General features: G+C 43.5%; 1 long non-coding RNA gene across 1 annotated transcript in view; it reads right to left on the bottom strand.

The window, feature by feature from the left end:
- The window catches only part of LOC146401493 (uncharacterized), a 125759-nt gene that overhangs the window by 82685 nt on the left and 28986 nt on the right, over positions 1-14088 (bottom strand). The window lies entirely within an intron of this gene.

Raw genomic sequence — 14088 nt, forward strand, 5'->3', positions numbered from 1 at the left:
TCGAAAAAACTTCTCACAGCCCAGATCTCACCTTCCAGTACCTCCACGTCGATAGCTAGGATAGCAGAGTCATGGGATAAATGCTTTCTCCTCCTGCTGCAGGGAAATTTGCTAAGGCCCAGAGAAGGGGGAAAAGGCACCACCACATCCAACAGTCAGAGCTTCTGAGAGATTGTGAAGACGAAGGTGGGAAGCAGGATTTCAGAACCAGGGTTCCAGGGTTGATGGAGAAGTACCAATTCAAGAAGTAGCAACTCTGGGAGTTCCTGTCGTGGCTCAGGGGTTAATGAACCCGACTAGAATCCATGAGGACTCAGGTTTGATCCCTGGTCCTGCTCAGTGGGTTAAGGATCGGCATTGCCATGAGCTGTGGTGTAGGTTGCAGACATGGCTCGGACCTGGCATTGCTGTGGCTCTGGCATAGGCCAGTGGCTACAGCTCCAATTGCTACAGCTCTGATTGTACCCCTAGCCTGGGAACCTCCATATGCCACGGGTGCAGCCCTTAAAAAAAAAAAAAAAAGACAAAAAAAAAAGTAGCAGTTCTGCTCCCCAGCCCATCCACCCTTACCCCCAGTCATTGTTTGAAAATGACCCAATGGGAGAAGGAAAGGTGGGCTCTTGGCCCCAAATTCTGCACAGGAAGGGAACCTTGCCTCTTGTCCCATCCGTGTAAATAGAGGTACCCCGGGGAGGAACAGAGTAGAGCCTTGAGAGAGACTGAGTTGAGAGGGGCAGTGAAGGAGCACCACCATTTGGCACAAATATCCCCTGAGGGAACAGGGAAGGTCAGGAGCCACTTGCTGGACGAGGTCTCTGCTCCCTTGCTGGAATCCTCTTCCCTGGGGCTCCTTCTGGTCACTCATGCTCAGTTCAAACACCATCTCCCTACGAGGCTTCGCCCCCAGGATCTCACCCTCCAGAGTAGAGTTTTCATTCAATGGGGGAAGGGGGAGCTTAGGAAGCACAGGTGTTCATTTCATCACCATAGAGATAGTTCGCAACAGCCTCACTTTGAGGCCTAGAAAGCATCCCTGTGAGACTCTTGGGCTTCCTCTGGGATGTCTGGGAAGCCGGAGGGTAAAGAGTGACTAAGACAAAGGAAATACTGTTGGTATTTCAAGTGGATGGTTCAAATCATTCAAATACTAAAGAAAGTGGAGAAGATTCCAAGGCAGTTCATAGGTAAGTTCATCCCCACTCCCACCCCAGTGGTGTGGGTTGTGTAGACTCAAATGAGCATGTGCGGCATGCCGCTGAAGAATTTCTCTTCCCATCAAAAAGCTGGAATCAGCTTTACCAGGAAAAATACTTCCTAAAGCTTGTTGCTTTCTTTAGACAAGTGAAACATCTAGTATTTTTCATTTGACTCGTTAAAAACATTGGGAAGTTAAAATGTGCCCTTTGAAGGTCAGGCCCAAACTTCTAGGTAACGACGGCCTTGTGCTATTGTAACTTATTGTTTGGTGCCAATGACAAGATCAGACACGTCCCACCAAAAAAGACCTCTTCCATAAACATTATCATCTCTTGACCCTGTGCTTACAACTCTGTGTACCTGTTGGTGTTATTTTCATGTCACATCACTGTGTTCTTCAAATGCCAGTCACATTCATTGTATGGTTTCTATGGACAGTTTAAAACAGTTTGGATATCACTTAAATTGTTTTGTGTTGGAGGCAGGAAAGCAAGACATGCTCAGCATGTAAAAGTCATTTGAGGAGTTCCCTTGTGGTGCAGTGGGTTAAGGATCCAGTGTTGTCATGTCACTGCTGTTTCAAGGGTTCCATCCCTGGCTCAGGAATTCCCACATGCCGTGCATGTGGCCACATTTTGTTTTAAATTAAAAAAAAATAAGATGTGAACATTAAAGGAAATACTGTTCTCTTCATGAAAATAAGGCTAAATTCAATTAATTATTAAATAAAAATTAATTGCCATTAATTATTATGTCTTTTGTTATCATAGATTCTTCATTAACATTGATGTCCCTTTTTTAAGGTGACCACACTTTCCTCCTCCACTAGTGTGGCTTTAACCAAGACTCTTTACTTTTGAATATTTCTGAAAATTTGGTGATGCGGGCATAATACTCTATGAAACACTCCACCTGCACCCTGCTATTACTAGCAATTGAGCTGAGAGTCCATTCTGATTTCATCACAGCCACAATTCCTTTGTCTTTGGGCAAGTAAGGTTTTTGCTTTATTTTGTTCCTGACTGACTTTGTGGGTATAGACAAAATAAGACAAAATAATAGTATAAGACAAAATGATAAAAGTTAGAAATCCCTAAGAATTCCTATATGTGTTTGTACAGGTTATTCTGGAGAACACTTGTGCTGTGGGATAGTTCCATGAAAATAGGTTTTGTGGTAAAATATACATGAAAAAGACTACATATTTATCTTCCTCTTAGAGATCAACAATTCACAGTAACATTTTAAAGGCTCTGAGAAGTCCTTCACTAAAGAAACAAAGAGACAACTGCAAAAAAAATCCCCAGTACCTTATCTTTGCTAAATGTATATGCAACTGACAACTGAAATTTGTCTTTGTGTAACACCAATTTTAACATCCCTTGGGATGAAGGTACTACAGAATATACTTAGGGAGACAATGGATTTTTCATAAATTAAAAGTTGCTAATTCTGGTGGGGAGAAGGCACCGGAGGGAAGGCAAGAATATCTTTCTGGCGTTGCAGAGAATTCCTTGTCACGGCAAAGCCGGAAGTGGTTAGGTGACTGCTTGCTGAGGACGTTCTAGTCTGATCTTCTACCCAAAGAAGTAACTTCTATAGAATTGCTTCTTATTTCAAAGTGGTATGACAATTAGGATATGGAGTCCCATGTGCAGCTCTTCAAGGCAAGCTCAATGGTCTCCACTGACAAAGCAGAAACCAGCAAACCATCAGGCAGGTGCAGGCAGGGCTGGTGTGGGTGGTGGAAAGAGAGTGGGGCCTGAAACCATCTGAAGGGTGCAACCCCCACTCAGCATCAGCTTTTGTTCCCATTCATAAGCCAGTGTTGCTCCATCCTAGGACTGCTCCTGAAAAGTCCAAATATATACCTCTATGGAAACTCCCTTATTCTAAAATATTAGCTCAATAAAGTAAAAAAATAAAAATACTCTAAAGCCAAAGGAAACACTTAGGCAGGCCAATTTCAGCCCTCAGGACAGCAGTGTTGAGTCCTCTGGTGTTCAGAAATGAGTACCCCTAGGCTAACTGTCTAAGGCCCAGAAGGTTCTGTAATTCCTAAGCCTCGTTGTCGTAGTTTGCCTCCATCCCGATCAATCAGTCATCAGTCACCACTTGCTGGGCCTGTCTTCTTTTTCTTCTTCTTCTTCTTCTTTTTTTTTCTCTTTATGGCTGCACCTCTGGCATATGGAATTTCACAGGCTAGGGGGTTGAATCAGAGCCACAGCTGAGGCCTACATCACAGCCATGGCAATACTGGATCCAAGCTGCATCTGTGACTACACTGCAGCTTGCAGAAACGTTGGATCCTTAACCCACTAAGCAAGGCCAGGGATTGAACCTACATCCTCACAGAGACTACAGTGGGCTCTTAAACCACTGAGCTACAATGGGAACTCCTGGACCTGTCTCCTTGACTGCTTGGGACCCAGCTTGATTGGCATATGTGAAGAAAGAGTAAACATGCATTGAATGAGGACAAGAAGGGACCACCTATGTAGAAAGAGCACAGTGTTCAGAATAAGGAATTTATAATATCTGGGTTTTGCTCATATTCTTCCCAGCTGTTTTCTACACGGCAAGGAGTCACTGTGTTGCCTGAGAGAATTCTGAGACAGTCATCAAGCTTTCAGAACATCATTTTAATAAATACTTCTGTTTGGAAATAACTGGTGCAATTTAAAGCTATTTTAAGACAACATATAGTTGATGCCAACAAGCATAAAGACAAGGCACTACACTTTTTAGATTTGGTGATTGCAGGCCTTCTCTTAAAAAAAAAAAAAAAAGAATAGGAATTAAAAAAATGATTGCTAAAGCTTTACAGAAAAATATCACATCTCTCCTTTCAGTTTTTGTTAATCTACCACAATGATCATGGTGAGAGAAAGGAGAAATCATTTTAATAAAATCAAAGCTGGCTGGATGATGGAAAGGAAGAGTGTGGCAGGCAATCATCACTTATCTGGGGCAACAGGTGAAAGGGGCTTTTTAGTCTTCTAATTACCTTTTTGAGGTCACTGAACAATGCAGCTAATGAGAAAGATGAGAAACTAATCCTTGGGGTGTTTAATCTTGTTTCAGTCTTGATTCATTCCAGAACTGGTGTGTTTATTAATACAAGCAGATGGGTCTGCCCTAGAATGACAAACTAATCAGGTATCAGGCGCCATGCTGGGTTTAGAAGTTTAAAAAAAAAAAAAAAGGACACTATGAGGATCTTGTTTTTATAGGCCAGAGAGGAGAAAACCACATTATTGTAATGTGGTAGGTGCCATGAGACACAGCTCTACCTGTGATACTAGGAAGGGGCACATAGAACAAGTAGGTGGGAAAAAAGAGGGCAGGCAGGTCAGGGAAGGGGTCTATGAGAAGAAGGTAGCTGATAGAGAAGAATTACTATCAAAACTTGCTGGTGAAGAAAGTATATCATCCTACACTGTCAGTGGGAATATATATTGGTACAACCACTATGGAAAACAGTACAGAGGTTCCTCAGAAAACTAAATATAGAACTACCATATGATCCTGGACATATATCTCAATGAAACTATAATTCAAAAAGACACTTGCACCCCTATATTCATTGCAGCACTAGTCACAATAACTAAGACATGGAAACAGCTTAAATGTCCATCAACAGATGAATGGATTAAGAAGATGCGGTACATGTCTACAATGGAATACTACTCAGTCATAAAAAAGAATGAAATAATGCCATTTGCAACAACATAGATGCAACTAAAGATTCTCATATTAAATGGAGTAAGTCAGAAAGAGAAAGACAAATACCATATGGTATCACTTATATGTGGAACCTAAAATATGGCATAAATGAACCTTTCTGCAGAAGAGAAACAGACTCACAGACATAGAGAACAGACTTCTGGTTGCCAAGGGGGAGGGGGGAAGGAGTGGGATGGACAGGGAGATAGGGGCTAGTAGATGCAAACTATTATATTTAGAATGGATAAGCAATGAGGTCCTGCTGTATAGCACAGGAAACGATATGCAATTTTTTGGGATAGATCATGATGGAAGATAATATGAGAAAAAGAATGTGCATATGTATGTACATATGTACACACATACACACACACACACACACTGATGTGACTGTGTCAGTTTACTGTACAGCAGATATTGGCACAACATTGTATGTATATTGATTGACTGTTGATTGATTGATTGGTTGATTTTTCTTTTTATAGATGCACCTGCAGCATACGGAAGTTCCCGGGGCCAGGAATCAAATCTGAGCCATGTCTGCAACCTACACCACAGCTTGAGGCAACACAGGATCCTAAACCACTGAGCCAGCCTGGGGATTGAACCCTCAGCCTCACAGAGACAACATTCCGGTCCTTAAGCCACTGAGCCACAACAGGAACTCCGAAAGTATGTCATTTTAACTCAGAGTGGCCAAATGAGCCAAAATCAACTTTTATTAAGCCAAACACTGCCAGGAAAGCAAGTTCAACAGGCCTCTACATTTTAGAAAGTGGAATCTCCGTGGTGCTGCCCCAAATGAGAACTGGTCCTCGGCTTTCATATGTGTATTGTTTTCATCATTTGACACCAAAAAGCAGCCCTCAGTGACTGTCCTCTTACGGTTGTTGAGGAACCACACCCTGTTTTGAAAACTGTGTCATACTTTTAGAAGGGCTTGCAATGAATATGTTTTCTCCTTTACAAGTGCGTCTTTTCCAAAACAGTGCAGCCACCTTTAAAATGTCACAACAGGGCATGTGGCTTGCAAGTGTCCACTTACGTCAAGAACCTCTTGACTATATTGAGCACAGCCCAAGCACAGCTGGCATTTCTAGAAGCTATTGGGACAGGCTGTGTGAATTTGCTGACTTAGCTGCAGTCTCTATGAAAGCTTTTACTTCACTGATTGGTCTCATGTTCATTTTCCTACAGTACGCGTTTGCTGGGAACTTTGAACATGGTAGTGCTGTTGGGCTGAACTTATCTTAGGTGGGGATTCTTGATTAAAACCTACGTATTTGAATAATAAAACATCTCCCTTTGTTTCACCTTGAAAAGGCAATGCTTCGAGTCTATTATCTGGAAATTCTTGGCCTGTGGCCTCTGCCAGCTCTGCTTGTCCCATTTGTTCGCAGAGTCATTAACAGCTTCTCTTGTAGGCAGATTCCACCTCCGGCCTTAAAGATGGAACCCGCATTACTATTCCCTGTGACCCATCCCTGAGCCCGTCCTTCTCAGTGAAAACAAGTGGGTTGACACGCTGTGACCCAGCTGTCAGCCAAGCCTTTTTGATACTTCAATAACATTGGCTTGACCTCGCAAAGTCATAGCCACTGGGAAGTTCCAGGCCCTCATCTGCATTTCAGGGACTTGCCCAGGGCCTTAGGCTCGAGTCTGTTTTGAAAACAGACTCCAAGTGACTCTCTGTTGGACTCTCCATCACAGCCCATCTCCAGCTCTCTCCTCACTTTGCTCAGTGCTTACCTGGGTGTCTCTTCATTGATTTCCACTCAGAACACCCAGCCAGGGTGTTTATGTAGGGCGGGCTTTACTGAAACTTTCGTGCCATGAAGTGTACTCACCCTACAGAATGAAAGCTGCTGGAAAAAGATCATGAGGCACCTTTGTGCTTCCAGATCCTCCAGCCACTGGCCATCAGAAAGTCCTCCCAGGTCCCTTTTCCCCACAGACTTCAGCTCATGTCACTCAGCTCAGCCCCCATCTCCCTGCCTTCCCATGTTCAAGGCTGCCTGCTCCAAGATGCTCGCCCTCGGTTCCCTTCATTTCATTACCTGGAGGACCCCAACTCGTCAACCACGTAATGAAAGAGGAAAGGAGTCTACTGAAAGGATCCCGGGCAGCTCACAGAATTACTGACCAACAATCAGAGAAATAAGGCAGGGAAAGGAGCAAATAGGGGCTCTCCAGCCAGAACCACAGCCAAGATTCCAGACACCACAGCTGCCCCTACTGAATGGGGAAGCCATAGCTTGATGCGCCAAAGCCTCCACTCTTGGCCCCACTGCCAGTGCCAGAAGGTGCTGGCACTGCTCAGCAAGGACCATCCCCTTTGCCAAAAGGGCTTCCCCTCTGCCATGCTTCTTTGTACCATTAGCTCCGAATTTCTAGTCTGGAGTACAGGCATCTGATCAGCCAAGCTCATGTCTTGTGCCCATCTGGGCCATCACTACAAAGAAGCCTGGAAAATCAAGCATCTGGCTTTTCAGCTTCTTGGGTGGGAGACAGACACTGCTTCATACCCAACCTCATAGAGTAGGAAAGTACAACCACTGGAAAGGGGTTTAGAAGTCTGGCAACTGGATATAAAACTCTCTGCTTCACCTTTCCACTGGTCTTTCTGGCTCCTTGATGACACTACACAACTAAAAACTTGCTATAGCCTTTGCTAAACAAAGGGCTATCTTCTCCAGCCTTGTCTTCTAAGAACATAGTCCCAGGAGGTGACAATCATTTGGGGTCATCTTAGATGCTATCTACCACAGGTGCTTGAGAGAGAATTAGGACTAATACAGGCTGCCTTTATTATTCATGGTGCTTGTAGTCCAGTAAGGAGTTGCTAAACTGTGACAGGGGAGGGAAATTGAAGGCACTGTGGCAGCACAGAAGCTGGGCTAAAGGTTCAAGCAAGGATTTCCTAAGGACGTGACATTTAAGCCATGATGCAAAGGATCAGTTGGGAATCACTAGGCACAAATGAGGGAAGAGACCACTCAGGCAGCTGGAACAGCAAGTATGAAGACCTAAAGCAGAAAGTGAATGTGAGATATTTGAGGTCCTTGGAAAAGGCAAGGACTGGTTTTGCATGAAGAGAGCCCAGGGACAGACAGGAATGCTGAAAGGTACTGAATGTCAGGGAAGGGTTTGGGGCTTTATCCTGAGGAAATGGAAAGCTGTTGCATTTTCTGCAAGGGGTTACATGATTAGATTTGAAAAGATCACTTTGAGGATGGATTGGAGGGAAGCAAGAGTGCACACAGGAAGGCTATTTAGGGGGATTTCACAATGGTCCAGGAGAGAGGTGGTGATGCCTTGGACCAGAAGGGCAGTAGCAGGAGAGAAATTACAGATATGTAATAAGAGGACATGGTGATCAATCAGATGTGGAAATGGGGGTGCAGGAGACTGAGAAAGAGGTAAAGGATGAGCTCAGATTTACCATTTAAGGAACCGGATGAGGGGTGGCTTGTTGACTACCAAAAAGAATATTGTTAAGAGGAACTTATTTGGAGGGAAAGGATGACTTCCGTCTTGGAAGTAATGAGTTGAAGGAGTTTGTGAGATATCTAAGAATGTATGCAGTTTTGAGGATAGAAGGGAATCTAGGACAGCTCTGAAGCACTTTAATTTTCAGGAGCTGGGTGGAATACCTTCTGCTCGGAAAGGAGAATAAGAAGAAATAGCCAGAAAAGTTGGAGAAAAACCAACACCAATAGGAAAGGGGCATTTTTAGTGGAATGATTGGTCAACCATGTGAAATAATTCTGAAAGGTCAAACGCTGTCCAACATCCAAAAAAACCAGTGACGCGGGATTATTTATGACCCTGGCAAAGCACTTTGGTAGAAGAGAAACAGGGAAGCTTGGATGGATTTAGTTGAAAGGAAAATGGGAAGCAACAAGATAGAAGCAGCAGGTAAAGGTTTACAGTACCTCCAAGAAGTTTGCCTGTGAAGAAGTGGAGAGAAATATGACATTAACTGCACGGGATAATAAGTTACACTGAAAGGTTTTTTTCTTTTTCTTTTTTTTTTTTTTTTTTTTTACTAGGAGAGTTTGTATACCATGAAGCGGTGGTGGAAATTGGCTGGCAGATATGAAGGGCGTGGGTATAGAGAGCGGGAAAAACTGATAGAGCAAGATTTTTGAACAGTTGGCCGTGTCTGTAATCCGAGGAGGGCTGTTCCATTTTAATGAGGCAAAGAAGGAAAGGTTGGGGACCTCTTCCAGTAGATTTGAAGATTAGTATTGGGGTTCTGATGGATGGCTCTATTGCCTTTGAACAAACCCTTTCCCTTCAAATGTTGAATAACCAAGCATTCCAAATCCTTGCTACTCAAAGTGTGGTCCTCAGAACAGGAACATCAGGATTACCTGTGAGCTAGTTAGAAAAGCAGACTCTTGGGCCCCAAGCCATACATTCATTATCAGAACCAATATCTAAGAAGGTTCCCAGATAATTCCCGTATCCATTTAAGTTTGAGAATCAGCATTCCAAATGTCTTCCCACTGCTGGCAGGAATTGAGAACTGGCTAAATTATCAGAACTATAATCTGATAGATGTACTTTGGGGACCATGGATTATCATACAATGGTTCTTTCAGCCATGAAAGTTTTTGTTTGTTTGTTTTTGTTTGTTTGTTTGTTTGTTTTGTCTTTTTGCCTTTTCTGGGGCCGCTCCCGCAGCATATGGAGGTTCCCAGACTAGGGGTCTAATTGGAGCTGTAGCCACTGGCCTACACCAGAGCCACAGCAACTCGGGATCTGAGCCATGTCTGCAACCTACACCATAGCTCACGGCAATGCCAGATCCTTAACCCACTGAGCAAGGGCAGGGACCGAACCCGCAACCTCATGGTTCCCAGTTGGATTCGGGAACTCCCATGAAAGTTTTTTTGAAAGATGCTTGTTTTGGCTAGAGAATCCCTGGGGATTGCTTTAAGAAACAACCAGGATAAGGAAAAATCACAATACTTTTCTTCATCTTTGTGTGTATGTGTATGTGTGTATTTATATATATTTATATATAATATATATTATATAAATATATAAATTATATAAATATAATTAATAATTATATAAAGTGTAATTGATATAATTCATTATATATAATTTATATAAATATACAAATATATTATAATATATATATTTATGGTTTCACCTATGGCATATAAGTTCCTGGGCCAGGAATTAAATCTGAGCCACAGCTATGACCTACAGCTGTGGCAACACCGAATCCTTAACCTACTCCACCAGGCTGGGGACTGGACCCATGCCTCCACAGTGATCCTAGCCACTGTGGTCGAATTCTTGAACCCACTGTGCCACAGTCGGAATGCCTCAATATTGTATTTTTATTCAACAAATGTTTGTTGAGTACCTACTATGTGCTAGGCATTGTCTTCATTCTAGAGCTACAGTAATTGACAAGAAATATTCCCTGCTCTGGGGACTTCATACCTGTGCTTCTTCAGCTGAATTCTGTGGTCTGCCATTAAGATACTTCTTGGCACATACCCTCAAGTCCCTTGTCCCCTAAGTTCATCTCACTCAATATTTATTTATTCATTTATTGATTTATCTGATCAGCTAATAAACAATGATTCACCATCCACTATGCCAGGCACTGTTTTAGGCACCAGAGACCCATCAGTGGTCAAAACAGATAAAGATCCCTGGCCTCACAGAGCTTACATTTGAATTAATTTGTGGCAGAAGGTCAGGAGAGGTTTGTGAAGGAGAGATGGGCACTAAACAATGGAAAAAAATTACCCACCCTACAAAACCCCTTCTCCTGTTAAATCCAGCCCTCTGGCTTTTCTGCAGCTGAACGTGGCATAAGAACAACATACAAGCACACTGGCAGGTCTCAGACCAACAGTCATGGCCATGAACCTCAGCTAGGCTCCAATCCTGGCCAGCGACCCCAGCCCATGTTCTCTCACCAATACCATCTGCTCTACCCTAGTCTTTGCCAATAGCTAAAACCTAATATTTTCAGCTTCTTTCTAAAGCTCTAAATTCTTCAACGATGATACTCCCCAAATGCATTCTTTCCAAAATGTCAATCTCATCATGGCCACCTTTCTGTTAAATAAACTTTAATATATAGGCCCCCACTGCTTTAAGAATAATGATCAACTGGAGTTTCATCTGTGACTTAATGGGATTGGTGGCATCTTGGGAGTGCTGGGATGTAGGTTCAATCCCCAGCCCAGCACAGTGGGTTAGGAATCCGGTGTAAGGTCCCAACTGCAGCTGGGACCTGAGGACCTGATTTTTAGCCCGGGAACTCCATATGCCTGGGTGCCCCCCCCCCCAAAAAAAGAATAACTTTCTTTTCTTTTCTTTTTTGGTCTTTTTAGGGCCAAACCCTCAGCACATGGAAATTCCCAGGCTAGGGGTCCAATCAGAGCTAGAGCTGCTGGCCACAGCCACAACCACAGGAATGCCAGATCCAAGCCATGTCTGTGACCTACACCACAGGCAATAATGGATCCTTAACCCACTGAGCAAGGCCAGGAACTGAACCCTTATGGATACTACTCAGGTTCTCAACCCACTGAGCCACGACAGGAACTCCCTCAGCTTCCTTAATATAAACTACGACCTACTGCCCAGGCTCATTTCCACCCATGTTCCATCCCGTATATCCAGTATACCAACCACAGCAGTAGTTAAATCCTTACACGGGTAGCTACTCCGTAAGTGTTTAATTTGAAGTCTCTTAGACTTTCCATTTCTGCTATTTATTTTTCCACTTGGGTTCATACCTCTACCTCAAATAACATTCTATTGAAAGGATTATCTCAGCATTGTTTCAGTGGAACTGAAATTAATAGTCTTGAACCTTTGAAGACAATATTGTTGGTTCCAACACCTATCTCTTGATGGCCGTTTCCATCATCATATCATTATCATAAATACTGATATAAGACTTTTTTTTTAATCGCAATAAGAATAGAGTTGAATGCTCTGGCCCTTTCTTGGAATCAAGGAGGTGGAAATAAGAAGGATCATCTGAGAGTGAGTGGTCCTCCATTAGTTTTATTTTATTTTATTTTTCCTCTGTTAGTTTTGTGTAAACCATAGAATAAAGAGCTTTCGTTGATTTACTTCTGACACATTCTGGGTTGGAGATCTATGGGAAAAAGTAAATATGAACAAATCAAAAGAGGGAGTTCCCGTCGTGGTGCAGCAGAAACAAATCCAACTAGGAACCATAAGGTTGAGGGTTCGATCCCTGGCCTTGCTCAGTGGGTTAAGGATCTGGCATTGCTATGAGCTGTGGTGTAGGTTGCAGACTTGGCTCGGATCTGGTGCTGCTGTGGCTCTGGTGTCAGCCAGCGGCAACAGCTCCAATTCGACCCCTAGCCTGGAAACCTCCATATGCCTCGGGTGCAGCCCTAAAAAAATAAATAAATAAATAAACAAAAAATCAAAAGACTTTTCCCTAAAAAAAAAAAAAGCTGGCTAGAATTCAAATAGAAGTGATAACTGAGAGATTATGCAATGATTTGATGCACTGAGAGGGGTCAGGAGAACTAGAGGCAAATACAAACAGAATCAGAGTCTTAGAGCTGGCAAGATATCAGAGATGATCCAATGAGAAGGAGTCCCTTCTGTGTCACTGCAATCCTATGGCTTTATGACTTCCACCCTTCTAATCATAAGGAACTGGTTCCTTTTCATCACTAGAACCCATTTGTTATCAGTTCTCCTTACTTTTTTTTTTTTTTTTCTTTTTATGGCTATACCTGTAGCATAGGGAAGTTCCTGGACTAGGGGTCAAATGGGAGCTGCAGCTGAGTCCCATGCCACAGCCACAGCAACACTTGACCTAGCCACATCTTCGACCTGTGCCCCAGCTTGCAGCAACGCTGGCTCCTTAACCTGCTGAGTAAGGCCAAGGATTGAACCCACATCCTCATCAACACTATGCTGGGTTCTTAACCCACAGAGCCACAAGGGGAACTCCCCTTATTTATTTTTTTGGCCACAGCCAAGGCATGTGGAAGGATCAAACCACTCCACAGCAGCAACTTGAACCACTGCTGTGACAACTACCAGATCCTTCACAGGCTGCACCACAAAAGAACTCCTCTCCTTCCTTATTTTTAATTTATTTCCCTGGAATTTCTACCCATCAGGCCTAATTTTTGTCAGCTTGAGCTACAACAAGCATAATCAAATCCGCTTGCAGCACAACAGCCCCCAAAACATTTGCACCCAGGAGTCTCATCTCTCCTAAGCTCCCTGCTAGTCCTAGTTCTCTGCAGATGGTCCCAGTATGGGACCAATATGAGAAGGTCTCAGCTTCCTCCCAGCCTCATCCTTCAGGATACAGAACAATTCCTCAGTGTGCCAAGGCGGCAAACAGTACTGAATGCATGTCCTGACTAATGAAGAATAATTAGAACATTTATTTTCCATGATGTCTTTTTCTATTATTGCAGCCTAATATCAGGGTAACTTTTTTAGCAGTCATTTCACACTCTTGGTATCTGTTTAAAGTTTGCGGTCAGTTACAACCTACTACATTTCTCTTTCTCACACGAAGTGTTGCCCAAGAGTTTCCCCAAGCTGCGTGTGTGCTGGAGTGTGTGTTCATCTCAGACCTCCTTGTGGACCCCCAGATAATAGGGACGGGTCGTGAACCTCCCGCTACTGAACTGAATGAAGACTCCAGCGATGCGATGCCAGTGTCATGTGTGAGCTCTCCTGAGTTCCTTTCCTAAAGAACAGTCTATTTAAAAACCCAGTCTGGAGTTCCCATCGTGGCGCAGTGGTTAACGAATCCGACTAGGAACCATGAGGTTGCGGGTTCGGTCCCTGCCCTTGCTCAGTGGGTTAATGATCCCGCGTTGCCGTGAGCTGTGGTGTAGGTTGCAGATGCGGCTCGGATCCTGCGTTGCTGTGGCTCTGGCGTAGGCCGGTGGCTACAGCTCTGATTCAACCCCTAGCCTGGGAATCTCCATATGCCGCGGGAGCAGCCCAAGAAACAGCAACAACAACAACAACAACAACAGACAAAAAAGACAAAAAGACAAAAACAAACAAACAAACAAAAAAACCCAGTCTTCTCAAAGGACCTGAGGGAACCAGGCTATTTACCTTTCTAGAAGCTCATTTGTAGGCACAACCTTCCCTTCCTCTTCCCAA

Source organism: Sus scrofa, chromosome 7 (genome assembly GCF_054392235.1).
Source record: "Sus scrofa isolate SSC_HxYL_T2T_F1_AM1 chromosome 7, Sscrofa_HxYL_maternal_Yorkshire_Landrace_v2.0, whole genome shotgun sequence".
Taxonomy (NCBI): domain Eukaryota; kingdom Metazoa; phylum Chordata; class Mammalia; order Artiodactyla; family Suidae; genus Sus; species Sus scrofa.